Source organism: Oratosquilla oratoria, chromosome 12, assembly GCF_046742065.1.
Source record: "Oratosquilla oratoria isolate Oo_2021 chromosome 12, ASM4674206v1, whole genome shotgun sequence".
Taxonomy (NCBI): Eukaryota; Metazoa; Arthropoda; class Malacostraca; order Stomatopoda; family Squillidae; genus Oratosquilla; species Oratosquilla oratoria.
Window position 1 is genome coordinate 15305954 of NC_134788.1, and position 16459 is coordinate 15322412.

Genomic DNA, 16459 nt, shown 5'->3' on the forward strand with positions numbered 1-16459 from the left:
TATTTTGTCTGCTTAACCTTCATCTAAGGGCTCTTACACATTTGTGGACATGCAGAAGCAGGGTTGGAATGTCCATTCTGTCCCTAGTGTTTATTTTTAATTCATTTATTTATTTTTTATTTATTTCTTCTTCTTACAAGAGAGGTAGCCAAAGTCAAGGACATAAATCCGCCTCTACCCATTTCATCCCCAACATGCACCACCCCTCCCTCCCTCTCATCTTGGCTCCTCCTGGATGATGGGTCATCCTCTGCATCTCGGAAGCATGGCTGCTCCATTTAATTGGACCCCCTCTGTCCCATTCACACAGTAGTAGTGAAGACGGGGAGATATCCCTTCAGGCTGCGTCAAAATATCATTCACAACACTCCCTCACCTCCCTCCCATGCATCACAGTATCATCTATACACAGGCATTCTCCACTCGCTCCTATATCCTGCTTTTTCCCGTGCCCAACAGACATTCCCCTCTTTCTCAACGCCCCTTTTACCCCGTCCATTGATCTCATGTTCACGCCATCCACCTCTGCCCTCCATTTTTTAGAAAGGATCAACAGCATTGGGAAACAATTGACTACATAACAAAGAATTTAAAAGGCCTGAATTACTCAAGATAAAATTAACATTGGGCAGCCAAAAAAATAAAAATTAACTCTAAAAGTGGTGATAAGATGAATAATGAAAGGTCATAAAAGTAATATTGAAATTGATTGAATAATATTGAAAGGGAATATTTCTTGCACAAAGAGTGATTGAGGAGTGGAATAAACTGCCAGCAAAGGTAGTTTCAGCCAAAACTATAAACATGTTCAAGGTAAAGCTGATTGAATAATATTGAAAGGGAATATTTCTTGCACAAAGAGTGATTGAGGAGTGGAATAAACTGCCAGCAAAGGTAGTTTCAGCCAAAACTATAAACATGTTCAAGGTAAAGCTGGAGCCACTATTGAAGTAATTAGGGGGACCACTGAATGAGCCAAGCGAGGCTTCCTAACCCAGTAGGGTATCACTGGTAAGAGTACTAAGAGATCCCAACATAAGCAAATGCCGCAAAAAAAATTCATCACTGCCCCTTCGACCCACCATATTTAAAATTAATACTAATAAAACAATTGTCCTGTTATTAAAAATATTAATTATAAAATTTAAGATGATTGACTAATAATATGCACAGTACTTGAATATAACATCTGAAAATATGAATGCCAATTTAAGCCTACGAACTAATTCACTAATGTATTTGTAAATTTTAAACAATTGAACTATTATTTGAAATAACCATATGGAATTAGAAGTAAGTAGATCAAATCAAAACTACTGGATTCGTTCAAATTATCTCGCAAAAAACTCGTTATCAAGATATTTGAACATCAAGTTCTCTGAATATAAAATTTAAAAAGTTGAATATATAATGCTGATAGTTAAATGTGGTTTGGAATATATTTTTCTGTACTGTGGATATACTAGTTAATGAAAAGATAGGTAAATGTGTAGTGGAGTGGAAGGAGGTTTCTTCAAGGATAATGTGGATGGAGATGTGGGATTTTGTAAGTGCATATGGGCCTGGTAGTGAGAAGAGTGTAGAAGAAAGGGAGGCTTTTTGGATAGATTTGAATGAGTGCATAGAGAGATTAGGGAGGAATGTCAATGTAGTAGTATTGGGAGACCTACAAAAGATTACAAAGGCAGAACATGCCAACAGGAAACCTTTTGGCCCATATCTAGGTCAGATGTGAAAAAAATCATAATAATAATGAATTAATAAATAAAAACTATGATGTAGTTTTAGTTCGGAACAATGGCAGGACAAATGAAAATCAACACAAAATATCTAATTTCTTTTGGTAATTTAGCCACAAGGTGCGACACTAGAAGTGTCACATGAGAAATATAGGTGAAGCTCGGACTAAGGCCACAGCTTAGTGGAGCTTATGGTTGTAGCTGGTCGTGGAGTCTAACGCCAGAGAGGCGGTAGCAGAATTATGACGGCGAGGCTCGATGAGACAGCTAGAAGACTGGACGAGGAGATGTAGTTTGTGTGCTGGTCGGTACTATTCTGCCCATCTCGGCGAAACGCCGACCTTTTAAGGGAGGCTGGCGGGAACGTGAGGAGCTTTTAAAGTTCCTGATTGGCTGACCGCTGGCTGGCAGGGGCACCCTTGCGAACTACGCTTGCCAACTACAGGAACTTGGAAAGGCTAGTTCCGAAGATTTCTTTGATCAGTGTGTGACGGGTCATAGGATGCATCACGTCACTACAATGTAAATAACAAATACAATAAATAAATGCATAGGTATAGTTAAATAATAAACAAACAGGTAAATCATAAATATAAATTAGCATATAACTAATAATAAATGAAAATCAGACAGACAAATGATGACAAAACAAAAACAAATAATATAAGATAAATTATAGTCATTACAGCATTTTGCTTAGGTGTTTATCTAAATGATTCTTAAAGCTTCGAACTGAACTACATTGCACTACCTGTGCAGGAAGTTTATTCCATTCATTAACTTCACGGTTGGCAAAGTTGTTTCTACCTACTTCCAAATTGAATCTATTTCCGGACAGTTTGAGACCATTGTTTCTTGTTTGATTCTCATTCAATGTGAAAAAAATTTCACTTTTGATGTCAATTCCCTTTAAAATCTTAAAGACCTGTATCAAGTCACCTCTGAGTCTACACTTTTTTGGGAAAACAGATTCATATGTTTTAGTCGATTTTCCTATGATCTCTTTTTGATATTTGCAATCGGTCTTGTGGCTCGCCGTTGTACTTTTTCCAGTCTGTCAATGTCTTTAATGAGATTTGGTGACCATACGGAAACAGCATATCCCAAATGTGGACGAACTAACGATTTATATAGCTTGTTAATGAGTGATGGACTTTTGAAATCAAAAGATCGCGCAATCAGTCCTAGAATCTTATTTGCTTTCTCAGAGGCTGAAATACACTGCTTGGTTGATTTGAGATTGTTACTGATAATTACGCCGAGATCTTTTTCACTCTCCACTTTTGTTAACGAATTTCCAAATAACTTGTAATCGTACTTACTGTTATTTTTACCTATGTGCATTACCTTGCTTTTACTTGCGTTAAATTTCATTAGCCATTTTTCAGCCCATTGCTGTAATTTATCTAAATCTTGAATATCTAATTGGTTTAAGTGATCATTTGCCATTCCGTACAGTTTTGCATCATCAGCAAATTTGGAAACAGTAGATTTTAGTCCATGGTCTATATCATTTATATATATACTATGAATAGAAGTGGCCCAAGAACGGAACCCTGAGGAACTCCACTTGTAACATTTTTCCATCTAGAATTTTTTCCATTTAAAACAACTCTGTTTTCGAGCATTTAACCAATTACTAGTCCAACTTAATAGGCTACCACTTATTCCGTGCGAAGCTAATTTAGTAAGTAGTCTTTTGTGTGGGACGGTATCAAAAGCTTTTGCAAAGTCTAGATATATTAAATCTATATTGTTTCTTTTGTCATAATTCGAGATAACTGTGTTGTAGAATTCGAGTAAGTTAGTCACGCAAGAACGTTTCCGTCTGAAACCATGCTGGCTATCATTTATCAAACGGTTACTTTCTAAATGATGTTCGATAGCATCTCTGATGATAGTTTCCATTATTTTTCCTACGATTGAAGTCAAACTTATAAGCCTATAGTTATTTGGTTTCTTTTTGTCAACTTTTTTGAATATAGGAGTAACGTTAGCTAGCTTCCATTCTCTTGGGACATCTCCGGATATGATGGATTTCTTGAAAATAATTTCTAATGGAACAACAATCTCATTTTTCATTGCCTTCAAGATTCTTGGATGCCAACCGTCAGGCCCTGGTGTTTTATTAAATTTGAGTTTATCTCGTGATTATTTCTTTTTGACACATTTTGAGTTTCAATATCATGTCTTACTTTATCATTTTGTTTTTTATTTATACCTTGCTCTATATTATTATTAATAATATTAGGGTAGGAAATGAACCAATTAACGGAGTGGCTGGGAAATGTCGAGTTCCAGGAAAGAATCGTAGTGGAGAGTTGATGGTGGAGATGTGTCTAGGAGTTGATAGCAAATACATTGTTTTGGAAGAAAGTCAAGCATAAGTACACATGGGAGAGGGTGGTGGATGGAAGGGTGGTAGATAGAGCATTAATGGACTATGTACATGTGCTAAGGGGAGAGAGTGGGAGAATATCAGATCATTTTTTGGTGGAAGGTAAGTTGAAAGTGGAGAAAGAGGAAAAGGACAAAAGGTAGGGAGGTGCTTAGAGTGAACTCTTTAAATTAAAAGGTGAAGGAGTACAAGAAGAAAGTGGGAGGGAGTGAAGGATAGAGTAGAACTAGGAGTGGAGGAGGAATGGGGATGGTTCAAGGAGGGAGTCACAAAGTGTGTAAAGATGGTGTGTGGAACAAGAAGAAGGGGCAGTGAATGGTGGGATGAGGAAACAAAGAAGGTTGTAGAAAAGAAGAAGCAAGCTTTAACATATTGGTTACAAAATAGGACGAGGGAATCATGGGAGAAGTACAAATAAAAGAAAAGAGAAGTATAGCATAAGGTAAAGGAGGCAAAGAGGAGAGCAGATGTGAAATGGGGTAAGAGTATGTCAGAAAATTTTGAAAGTAATAAAAAGATGTTTTGGAAAGAAATTAAGAGAAGAAGAGGAGGCGAATCAAGTAGAGAAGAAATGGTAAAAGGTGCAGATGGATAGATGATAATGGAAGAGAAGGCAGTAAGGGGAAGATAAGCAGAGTATTTTAGGGAGTTGCTAAATGTGAAGGGGAATAGGGAGGCAAAGATAGTTGCAGTGGGAAGTGCTAAGAAAATTATCGTGATAAGTGGGGAAAATGGAGGAGAAATAAGGAAGGATGAAGTGAAGGCAGTTGTTGGATGATGAGAGCAGGTAAGGCACCTGGTCTGGATGGATGCCATGCGGAATGTATATAAGAAAAAAAGGAGGTACAGTGATGGTGGACTGGCTGGTGAGGTTATTTAATGTGTGCTGGAGAGAGGGTAGAGTGCCGGAGGAGAGCCTGTATACTTCCACTTTACAAGGGAAAAGGGGACAAGTGTGAGTGTAGTAGTTTCAGAGGGATCAGCTTAAGTGTAGTTGGAAAGGCTTATGGGAGGATTATGAGAGGAACAGAGGGAGGAATTGGTGAGGAACAGTGTGGATTTAGGACAGGTAGAGATTGCGTAGATCAGATTTTTGTGGTAGGCTAAAACAGGTATGTGAGAAAGCTATAGGAAAAGGAAATTATATTTTTTGGGGCTTTTATGGATTTGGAAAAGGCTTATGACAGGGTGGACAGGAGGGTACTGTGGGAGGTTTTGTAGATATACGGTATAGGAGGAAAGCTTCTAGGAGCTGTCAAGAGTTTTTACGAGAGTAGTAGAGCGTGTGTCAGGATTAGAAATGAAGAGAATGAGTGGTTCGAGGTAAAGGTGGGACTTCGTCAGGGATGTGTTATGTCGCCCTGGCTGTTCAACTTATACATGTATGGGGTGGTGCGAGAGGTAAATGCAAGGGTAGTGGGTCAGGGATTGGAGATGTTTAAAGAAAATGGAGAAAAGTGGGAGGTGAACCAACTGTTGTTTCCGGACGACACTGCGCTTGTGGCAGGATCAGAGGAGGGATTGAGGAAGTTGGTGAGAGTTTGGGAGAGTGTGTGATAGAAGAAAGTTGAAGATAAATGTAGGTAAAAGTAAGGTGATGAGATGTACAAGGGGTGGAAGTGAGCATTAAGGGAGAGCGACTGGAGGAGTGGATAGTTTTAGATACTTGGGTGCGAATGTGGCAGGAAAAAGGGGGGAGTGGAAGTGGAGGTAGAATGCAGAATGAGAGACGCGAGTAAATGCCTTGGTGGATTAAAAAGTGTAATGAGGAATAGACATTTGGGAAGGTATGCTAAGAGGAGACAGTATGAAGGAGTGATTGTGCCAACAGAACTGTATGGGGCAGAAACATGGAACATAAGAGAGGAAGAGAGAAGGAGTTTGAATGTGTTTGAGATGAGGTGTCTGAGAAGTATGATGGGGGTTACTAGGCTAGATAGAGTGAGAAATGAGGAGGTGAGGAGGAGAACAGGGGTAGTAAGGGAGTTGGGAGATAGGGTTGATGAAAGAGTATTAGGATGGTTTGGACACATGGAAAGAATGAGTGAAGAAAGACTAGTAAAAGGTGTGGAAGGCAAATGTGCGGGGAGTGAACATGAGGGGGCGACCTAAGATGAGATGGATGGATGGTGTGAAAAGGGCTTTGGGGAAGAGGGGGGGAATGTCTGTTGAGGAAGGACGGGAGAGGACAGAAGACAGGGGTGAATGGAAAATGGTTGTATATGGATGATGTTGTGATGCATGAGGTGGAATGGACGGGGGGATGGGGGGTGAGGTTAGTATGTGTGAGAAAAATTGACGCAGCCCGAAGGGATTTCTACCCGTCTTCTCCTTTTCTGCATGAGGGGACGGAGAGGGGGGGTCGCCGATTTAATGAAGCGGCCTTGCTGTGGATGTGCTGTGTCTTGCGACACTGCCTCTGACCTAGGGCAGTGGACAGGATGCAGGGATGACCCGTCATCCAGGAGGTGCCAAGATTAAAGGGATGGTAAAGGGTGGAGGAGAGTGGAGTTTATTTAGGGATGGAATGGATGTGAATGGTTTTTATGCCCTTTTTCTTTTTCGCTACCTCCCTTGTAAGGGGGGAAAAGCCTTGGTATATGTATGTATGCCTTTTTTGTAAGCTCAGCTCGGGGCATTGGTGACGTATTTGATGTAATTGTTCTAGCTTTGCTAAGTCTGTTCCTAGAGGTATTTCACCCTTTTCTACTTGATATCCGTTACAAATATCGCCATGCAGGCTGTTCGTTATATAATCGATATGAACAAAATTTAATCATTGAGGGAAGTGTACAGCTAGGCTGTTAGATGCAGCAGTGAAGCCACTTAAGGTTAGCATGTCTTTTATTGCGCTGTGGTGTCATGTCGTCATTAAAGGCCCCGTTACACTACGCAGTTCTACTGGCGTCGTGAGGACGCAATTCAATTGATAGAAGAGCGTATAAAGGATAACATGTGCCTATGGCAAAGGAAATTTCCCCCTGTACAAAGACAGAAATCCCAGCGTGCGTCCCACGCCAATGAGTCGCCGTTTGAACCACAAGACGGGCAGAAAGCACCCAGCCACCCTGACGTGTCCTTTACAGTCATATGGAACAACTTGAACACTGGCATCGTCAGTCGTCACCATGAAATCAGTCAACGACTAAAAAAATATAGGCCAACCACTCCAGACTATTTTAAATCGCTGTTTTGAGTATGTTGCTCATGTAACCAGTTTATCTACTGGACTCATCTACATTAGATTTTATGCGGTCTAGTTGCTTTGTAGGGTATTAACCGACCAATCGCAATTTTATAAGTTATATATGAACATAGGCGTTTATGGGGAGTGTGGTGACGCGCCGCTGGTCAGCCAATCAGGAACTTGGAAAGCTCCCCACGTTCCAGACTGTAGTCATCGCCGCTGCCGCCACTGCAGCCGCAGCCACCTCCGCTGTCGCCATTGCAGCCTCAGCCACCTCCGCTGTCGCCACTGCAGCCGCAGCCACCTCCGCTGTCGCCATTGCAGCCGCAGCCACCTCCGCTGTCGCCATTGCAGCCGCAGCCACCTCCGCTCTCGCCATTGCAGCCGTAGCCACCGCCGCTGTCGCCATTGCAGCCGATTCTGCCACATTACTTGCGCCTCGCCCTACCTCCGCGGCGCTCGCTCCCAAAAGGGGGGGAGGGAAATATTGTGGTGACGCGCCGTTGGTCAGCCAATCAGGAACTTGGAAAGCTCCCCTCGTTCCCGCCAGCCTCCTTTAAAAGGTCGGTGTTTCGCCGAGAATCAACACAGTCTGGGGATAAACAGACAACGCTCGCCCCACCTGTGGCTCATCAGGTTCGCCCTCGCCAGCGGTGGCGGCGGAGAGTTATCTCCTTGCCGCTCCCGTTCTGGTCACTGATCTCTCGTTGACGTCGGCAGGCAGGTGTACACCACCCGTCTGCCCCCCTCGCACCGCCCCTTGATCAGATCTAAAAGGACTTCAAACCCAAAACCTGGGGATAATCAGGGGACGCTCGCCCCACCTGTGGCTTATCAGGTTCGCCCTCTACACGCGGAAAGTGAAATCAACTCACTTCTCGCAAGATACACACATACACCTCTCACGAACAGAGCCACAAATCACGCACAAACATATACACTTACTTTTTCTTCGACTAAAATTCGCTTCCTTTCTAACTTTCTCTTCTACTACATCTTCTCATTTCAGTTTACCTCCCACTAAAGATTTTTCCGTTTTTCCACCTTTCTCTACTACTACGCCTCCTACCATTTTCCAAACTTTCGTTGGTGATCCTAACCCCGTTAGTAATCCTAACCTCCTAACCTCCGGCGTCAGGCGCTTCCCTCCAAGCTCCTGGTCAAGTCCTCCTATGCCATGACAACAATCTAGCCCCTAATTGCTCGCGATTCGCCCGGTGGCAATAGCCCTCTTTTATACACTACTATCTTTTCATTTTCTAACAGACGTTCTTCCCCTCCCACAAAACCCGATCCCGCGCAGGCGAGGTGGTCTTTTCTTGAATTCCAGAATTCCAGACACGTCGGCAGGCGGGTGTACACCGCCCGTCTGCCCCCCCTCGCACCGCCCCTTGATCAGCTCTAAAAGGACTTCAAACCCAAAACCTGGGGATAATCAGGGTACGCTCGCCCCACCTGTGGCTTATCAGGTTCGCCCTCTACACGCGGAAAGTGAAATCAACTCACTTCTCGTAAGATACACACATACACCTCTCACGAACAGAGCCACAAATCACGCACAAACATATACACTTACTTTTTCTTCGACTAAAATTCGCTTCCTTTCTAACTTTCTCTCCTACTACATCTTCTCATCTCAGTTTACCTCCCACTAAAGATTTTTCCGTTTTTCCACCTTTCTCTACTACTACGCCTCCTACCATTTTCTAAACTTTCGTTGGTGATCCTAGCCCCGTTGATAATCCCAACCCCGTTGGTAATCCTAACCTCCGGCGTCAAGCGCTGCCCTCCAAGCCCCTGGTCCAGTTCTCCTAAGCCACGACAACAAACTAGCCCCTAATCGCTCGCAATTCGCCCGGTGGCAATAGCCCTCTTTTATACACTACTATCTTTTCATTTTCTAACAGACATTCTTCCCCTCCCACAAAACCCGATCCCGCGCAAGCGAGGTGGTCTTTTCTTGGAATCCAGAATCCAGACTCGGCGCTACTAGAGGTCGGACGTCTCTCCACTCCAGCTCTCTCGACAAACGCCCACAAGATATGGAAACTTACTCGATCTTTTGATCACTAGCCGCGAAAGCATGGTAACTGATGTAAAAGTCGGTGAATCTGTTGCAAATAGCGATCACAACCCAGTTAGATTCAAACTCCTAAAACATTTTAGAATAGATACTTGTGTTTCTAAAATACCCGATTTCAGTAAAGCTCAGTTCATAGAACTACGTCAGGAGCTTCAGCTTACAGATTGGGAGGCAAAATTAAACGAAAGACCTGTAGATCAGATGTGGGAAATATTTCAAAATACGCTCACTAAGATGATTCATACTTACATTTCTTATATGAACAGACGTCCCCCCAAATCAGGCTCGCCCAAAGTGGCTCGACAAAGAAACTGAAAAAAGTATTGCTAAAAAGAGACAGGCTTATAAGAAATATAAGTGCTTGGGTGCATCTAATGACTATGAAAGTTATGTATCAATACAGAGAGATTTAAAAAAGACAATAAGAAAAAGAAAACGACAATACGAAATGAACATCGCTGATAAATCCAAAGAGAATCCCAAAGAATTCTATAGTTACATTAGAGATAAAAAGGTTGTTAGGAATCGCATTGGTCCACTATTATCTGCTGACGGTCAACTTGAATATTCAAATGAAGGAATGTGTAATATCTTAAACAATTATTTTAGCTCGGTATTCGTAAACGAAACACCTCAAAGTGAACTCCAAACTGAAACCTGTGAAAAGTCTAGGGTAAACATACTCACTACGGTAAATATAACAAAAGAAAAAATTAAAAGGTGTATAGATAAACTCAAAGTTAATAAAACACCAGGGCCTGACGGTTGGCATCCAAGAATCTTTAAGGAAATGAAAAATGAGATTGTTGTTCCATTAGAAATTATTTTCAAGAAATCCATCATATCCGGAGATGTCCCAAGAGAATGGAAGCTAGCCAACGTTACTCCCATATTCAAAAAAGGTGACAAAAAGAAACCAAATAACTATAGGCCTATAAGTTTGACTTCAATCGTAGGAAAAATAATGGAAACTATCATCAGAGATGCTATCGAACATCATTTAGAAAGTAACCGTTTGATAAATGATAGCCAGCATGGTTTCAGACGGAAACGTTCTTGCGTGACTAACTCGAATTCTACAACACAGTTATCTCGAATTATGACAAAATAAACAATATAGATTTAGTATATCTAGACTTTGCAAAAGCTTTTGATACCGTCCCACACGAAAGACTACTTACTAAATTAGCTTTGCATGGAATAAGTGGTAGCCTATTAGGTTGGACTAGTAATTGGTTGAATGGTCGAAAACAGAGTTGTTTTAAATGAAAAACTTCTAGATGGAAAATGTTACAAGTGGACTTCCTCAGGGTTCCGTTCTTGGGTCACTCCTATTCATAGTATATATAAATGATATAGACCATGGACTAAAATCTACTGTTTCCAAATTTGCTGATGATACAAAACTGTGCGGAGTGGCAAATGATCACTCAAACCAATTAGATATTCAAGAAGATTTAGATAAATTACAGCAATGGTCTGAAAAGTGGCTAATGAAATTTAATACAAGTAAATGCAAGGTAATGCACATAGGAAAAAATAACCAAGTACGATTACAAGCTATTTGGAAATTCGTTAACAAAAGTGGAGAGTGAAAAAGATCTCGGCGTAATTATCAGTAACGACCTCAAATCATCCAAGCAGTGTATCATCCAAGCAGCCTCTGAGGAAGCAAATAAGATTCTAGGACTGATTGCGCGATCTTTTGATTTCAAAAGTACATCACTCATTAACAAGCTATATAAATCGTTAGTTCGTCCACATTTGGAATATGCTGTTTCCGTATGGTCACCGAATCTCATTAAAGACATTGACAGACTGGAAAAAGTACAACGGCGAGTCACAAAACTGATTCCAAATATCAAAAATAAATCATACGAAAATCGACTAAAACATATGAATCTGTTTTCCCTAAAAAAGCGTAGACTCAGAGGTGACTTGATACAGGTCTTTAAAATTCTAAAGGGAATTGACAACATCAAAAGTGACAAAATTTTTACAATGAATGAGAATCAGACAAGAAACAATGGTCTCAAACTGTCCGGAAATAGATTCAATTTGGAAGTAGGTAGAAACAACTTTGCCATCCGTGTAGTTAATGAATGGAATAAACTTCCTGCACAGGTAGTGCAATGTAGTTCAGTTCGAAGCTTTAAGAATCATTTAGATAAATACCTAAGTAAGATGCTGTAATGATTATAATTTATCTTATATTATTTGTTTTTGTTTTTTTATCATTTGTCTGTCTGATTTTCATTTATTATTAGTTATATGTCAATTTATTATTATTTACTATTTACCTGTTTGTTTATTATTTAAGTATACCTATGCATTTATTGATGTATTTATTTATTATTTACATTATCATAGTTTTTATTTATTATTTTATTATTAATATGATTTTTTTTCGCATCCGACCTAGATATGGATCAAAAGGTCTCCTGTCGGCATGCTCCGCCTTTGTAATCCTTTGTAATCTTCGCCGGCCGGTGGTGGCGAGGAGGTATATCTCCTTTGCTGCTGCCGGTCTGGCACGGGCCGACCTCTTCGTTGACGTCGGCAGGCGGGTTTACACCAAGACAAATACACACATTTCATAATTCACGCAATTCTATGTTTTCAGAGTAGTGCTTGGAAGAAAAAAGGCACACGCACACTTGTTCACTGGCTTAGCAGAGGCCCAACCCAACTCTCACTCAGAACCCTCACCTGATCGCGGGCTGGTCGACGGAAAGGAATGGGGACGCCTCTCTGTCCAACTGGCCCGCAACCTAACGCTGGCCTCTTCGCTGACGCTGGCGAGCGAGTTTACACTTCTGACATTTACACACAATTCCCAATCACGTGATTCTCTGCTTTTAGAGTTGTGATTGGAAGGAGAGAGATAATACAACACCCGCCCGCCTGCCTCCCCCCCTCGCACCGCCACTGGATCAACTCTACAGAATCTCAAACCCAACCTGGGGAAAAGCAGGCAACTCAGGCCTTACCTGGGGCTAATCAGGAACGCGCTCTACACGCGGGAAGTGAACTCTACTCACTTCTCGTAAAATACATACACACACCTCTCACGAACATAGCCACGACCCACGCACAAACATCTACACTTACTTTTTATTCGGCTAAAATTTGCTTCCTTTCTAACTTTCTCTTCTACTACATCTTCTCATTTCAGTTTACCTCCCACTAAAGATTTTTCCGTTTTTCCACCTTTCTCTACTACTACGCCTCCTACCATTTTCTGAACTTTTGGTGATTTTTTATTCCGGCGTCGGCGCCGCCGTCCGAGATCCCTGACCATTTCTCCCGAGCCACGACCACCAGCAGCCCCTGAACGCTCGCTTAATCGCCCGGTGGCAATAGCCCGCTTTTATACACTACTATCTTTTCATTTTCTTACAGACATTCTTCCCTTTCCACAAAAACCGATCCCGCGCAAGCGAGTGGTCTTTCCTATGGATTCAGAATTCAGAATTCAGATCTCTCCCGACTTCTCTACTGAGTTCTCTACCGACTTCTCTCCCGGGCTCAACTCCAAGCAGCAGTTCTCTCCAGCATGAGGCCTCGGGACCAGTCCTCCTCTCCAGCAAGCTGCCTCGGGACCAGTTCGCTCCAGCAAGCCGCCGCCAGCAAGTCTTTTCATTCCCTCCTGTGTGTGGCTCTTCGCCCACAGCCACCTAGGTTCTTCATGAGGCCCTCGATCACTCCGGACCTTCTCCCAACGAGACTACGTCCGTTCCCTCCGAGCCTATTAATATGTTGGAATTCTAGGTTCTAATCCAGATAAGAAAAAAAAAAATAAACGAAAAACATAAAAATGCATTTGGGATTCAACGCAAAGCTAAATTTAGGAACTGCTTATGCATCATCCAGCATACTTGAACTATTGTCAAACATTTTTCTAATCAGGGCAGTTATCTCCATGGCATAGCCACGTATTGAATAAGGCTGAAACACATAAAAAAGTAAAATGTGTACCAGTATTATTATTACTAATCTATTATTATTATTATTATTATTATTATTATCATCATTATCATCATCATCATCATTATTATTAAAAGTAAAAGTGTACCAGTATTATTATTAAAAGTAAAATGTGTACCAGTATTATCATTACTATTTTATTATTATCATCATCATCATCATCATCATCGTCATCATCATTATCATTATTATTATTATTACTATTATTATTATTATTATTATTATTATCATTATTACTATTATTATTATTATCATCATCATTATTATTAAAAATAAAAGTGTACCAGTATTATTATTAAAAGTAAAATATGTACCAGTATTATCATTACTATTCTATTATTATTATTATTATTATCATCATCGTCATCATCATTATCATTATTATTATTATTATTATCATTATTACTATTATTATTATTATTATTATTATCATCATCTTTATCATTAAAAGTAAAAGTGTACCGGTATTATTATTAAAAGTAAAATGTGTACCAGTATTATCATTACTATTCTATTATTATTATCATCATCATCATCAAGAGTTTTTATGTGAGTAGTAGAGCATGTGTTAGGATTGGAAATGGAGAGAGTGAGTGGTTTGAAGTAAAGGTGGGACTTCGTCAAGGATGCGTTATGTCGCCCTGGCTGTTCAACTTATACATGGATGGGGTGGTGCGAGAGGTGAATGCTAGGGTAGTGAGTCAGGGATTGGAGATGGTTAAAGAAAATGGAGAAAAGTGGGAGGTGAGCCAGCTGTTGTTTGCGGACGACACTGCGCTTGTGGCAGGGTCAGAGGAGGGATTGAGGAAGCTGGTGGCAGAGTATGTGATAGAAGAAAGCTAAAGATAAATGTGGGTAAAAGTAAGGTGATGAGATGTACAAGGGGTGAAAGTGGCAGTAGACTGGAAGTGAACATTAAGGGAGAGCGACTGGAGGAAGTGGATAGTTTTAGATATTTGGGTGCAAGTGTAGCAGGAAAAGGTGGAGTGAAGGTGGAGGTAGAATGTAGATTGAGAGAAGCGAGTAAATGCCTTGGTGGTTTAAAGAGTGTAATGAGGAATAGACATTTGGGAATGGATGTGAAGAGGAGACTGTATGAAGGAGTGATTGTGCCAACAGCACTGTATGGGGCAGAAACGTGGAACATAAGAGAAGAAGAGAGAAGGAGTTTGAATGTGTTTGAGATGAGGTGTCTGAGAAGTATGGTGGGGGTTACTAGGCTAGATAGAGTGAGAAATGAGGAGGTGAGGAGGAGAACAGGGGTGAAAAAGGATTTGGGAGATAGGGTTGATGAAAGAATATTAGGATGGTTTGGACACATGGAAAGAATGAGTGAAGAAAGGCTAGTAAAAGAGGTATGGAAGGCAGATGTGGAAGGAGTGAACATGAGGGGACGTCCTAGGATGAGGTGGATGGATGGGGTGAAGGGGGCTTTGGGGAAGAGGGGAATGTCTGTTGAGGAAGGAAGGGAGAGGACGGAAGACAGAGGTAAGTGGAGAATGGTTGTATATGGATGATGTTGTGACTGCATGAGGAGGAATGGGCGGGGAAGTGGGGGGTGGGGTAGTATGTGTGAGTAAATTTTGACGCAGCCCGAAGGGATTTCTCCCCGTCCTCGCCTTATATGCAAAGGGGGACGGAGAGGGGGGGTCGCCGATTAAATGAAGCGGCCTCGCTGTGGATGTACTGTGTCTTGCGACACTGCTTCTGACCCAGGGCGGTGGGCAGGGTGCAGGGATGACCCGTCATCCAGGAGGTGCTCAGATGAGAGGAAGGGTGGGAGGGGTGTGGAGTGTATTTAGGGATGAAATGGGTGGGAGTGTTTTTATGCCTTTCCCTTTTTGGCTACCTCCCTTGGAAGGGGGAAAAAGCCTTGGTATATGTATGTATCATCATCATCATCATCATCATCATCATCATCATCATCATCATCATCATCATCATTATTATTATTATTATTATTATTAATATTATTATTATCATTATTATTATTATTATCGTTATTATTATTATTGTTATTATTATTATTATTTCTTTACTGTTATGTCTAAAGCCACCTGATTCTTAGAATTTTTTCAAGAGGCTAGAATCTAGATGCTTGTGATGGCGATTTCGGTAGTTTGTGTACACGATTGTTTATATCCAGCGGTCTCAGATGAGTAAAATGTTTTGGTTGGAAGTAGAGGACGTTTAAGAGGAGCGGCGCGCCCCAGAGGATGGAGGAGGTGAGCTACCAAACACATCCTCGAAGTAAGTATTGAGAACCTACTTCCTCGTATTCTATAAAAATTAATTGCTGCTAGATTTACGCAGTCCGTGTAACAAGATTTGATATCGTTTGTCATATCCCCATTTACTGAATAGTGGGTTCTGGTAATATATTTCCTGACGAAACAGGGAACACCACCCGTATGTACCGACATCGATGTAAACAAAGCTGTGCGTAGATAGGTAAGTGTTACTGGGCAAAAATAGATAAATGATTCTCTATTACTAAACTATTATCACTAGTGTAGATGAATGTATACATAGTTTACTATGCAATAATGGCAGTCCCTGGTCCCTTGGAAATTTGATAATTTTGTTCGACCTCCGTGATGATACCAGGGATTTCCCTCCCTTTAGTTTAGAGCAGTGGTTCTTAACCTTTTTTGGCAGCGACCCAAAATTTTGCACAAATCAAGCATCGCGACCCAAGCCTACATAGATATACATTGAAATTTCAAAACACTTCAAATGAATTTTCTGCTTTGGAGTTTTTATTTAATCATGGTCTGCTTAGAATCCTAAAACTAGGCATTATGTATTTTAATTATTACAGTATATAATTATAATATATTTGTAGTAGGAAAATAATTATTTTCTGCAAACCCTTAGCGACCCAATAAAATGGCTTGGCGACCCAAATTTGGGTCGCGACCCAGGGGTTAAGAACCACTGCTTTAGAGTGATGATTATTTAAGAGAAATTGTTTGATTCCTTGAAATAAATCACCAATTTTTGGGGGGTGTAAAGTTTTAATAGGACATTGACAGGTCAGGGGTACTGAAATGATTAAATTGTGT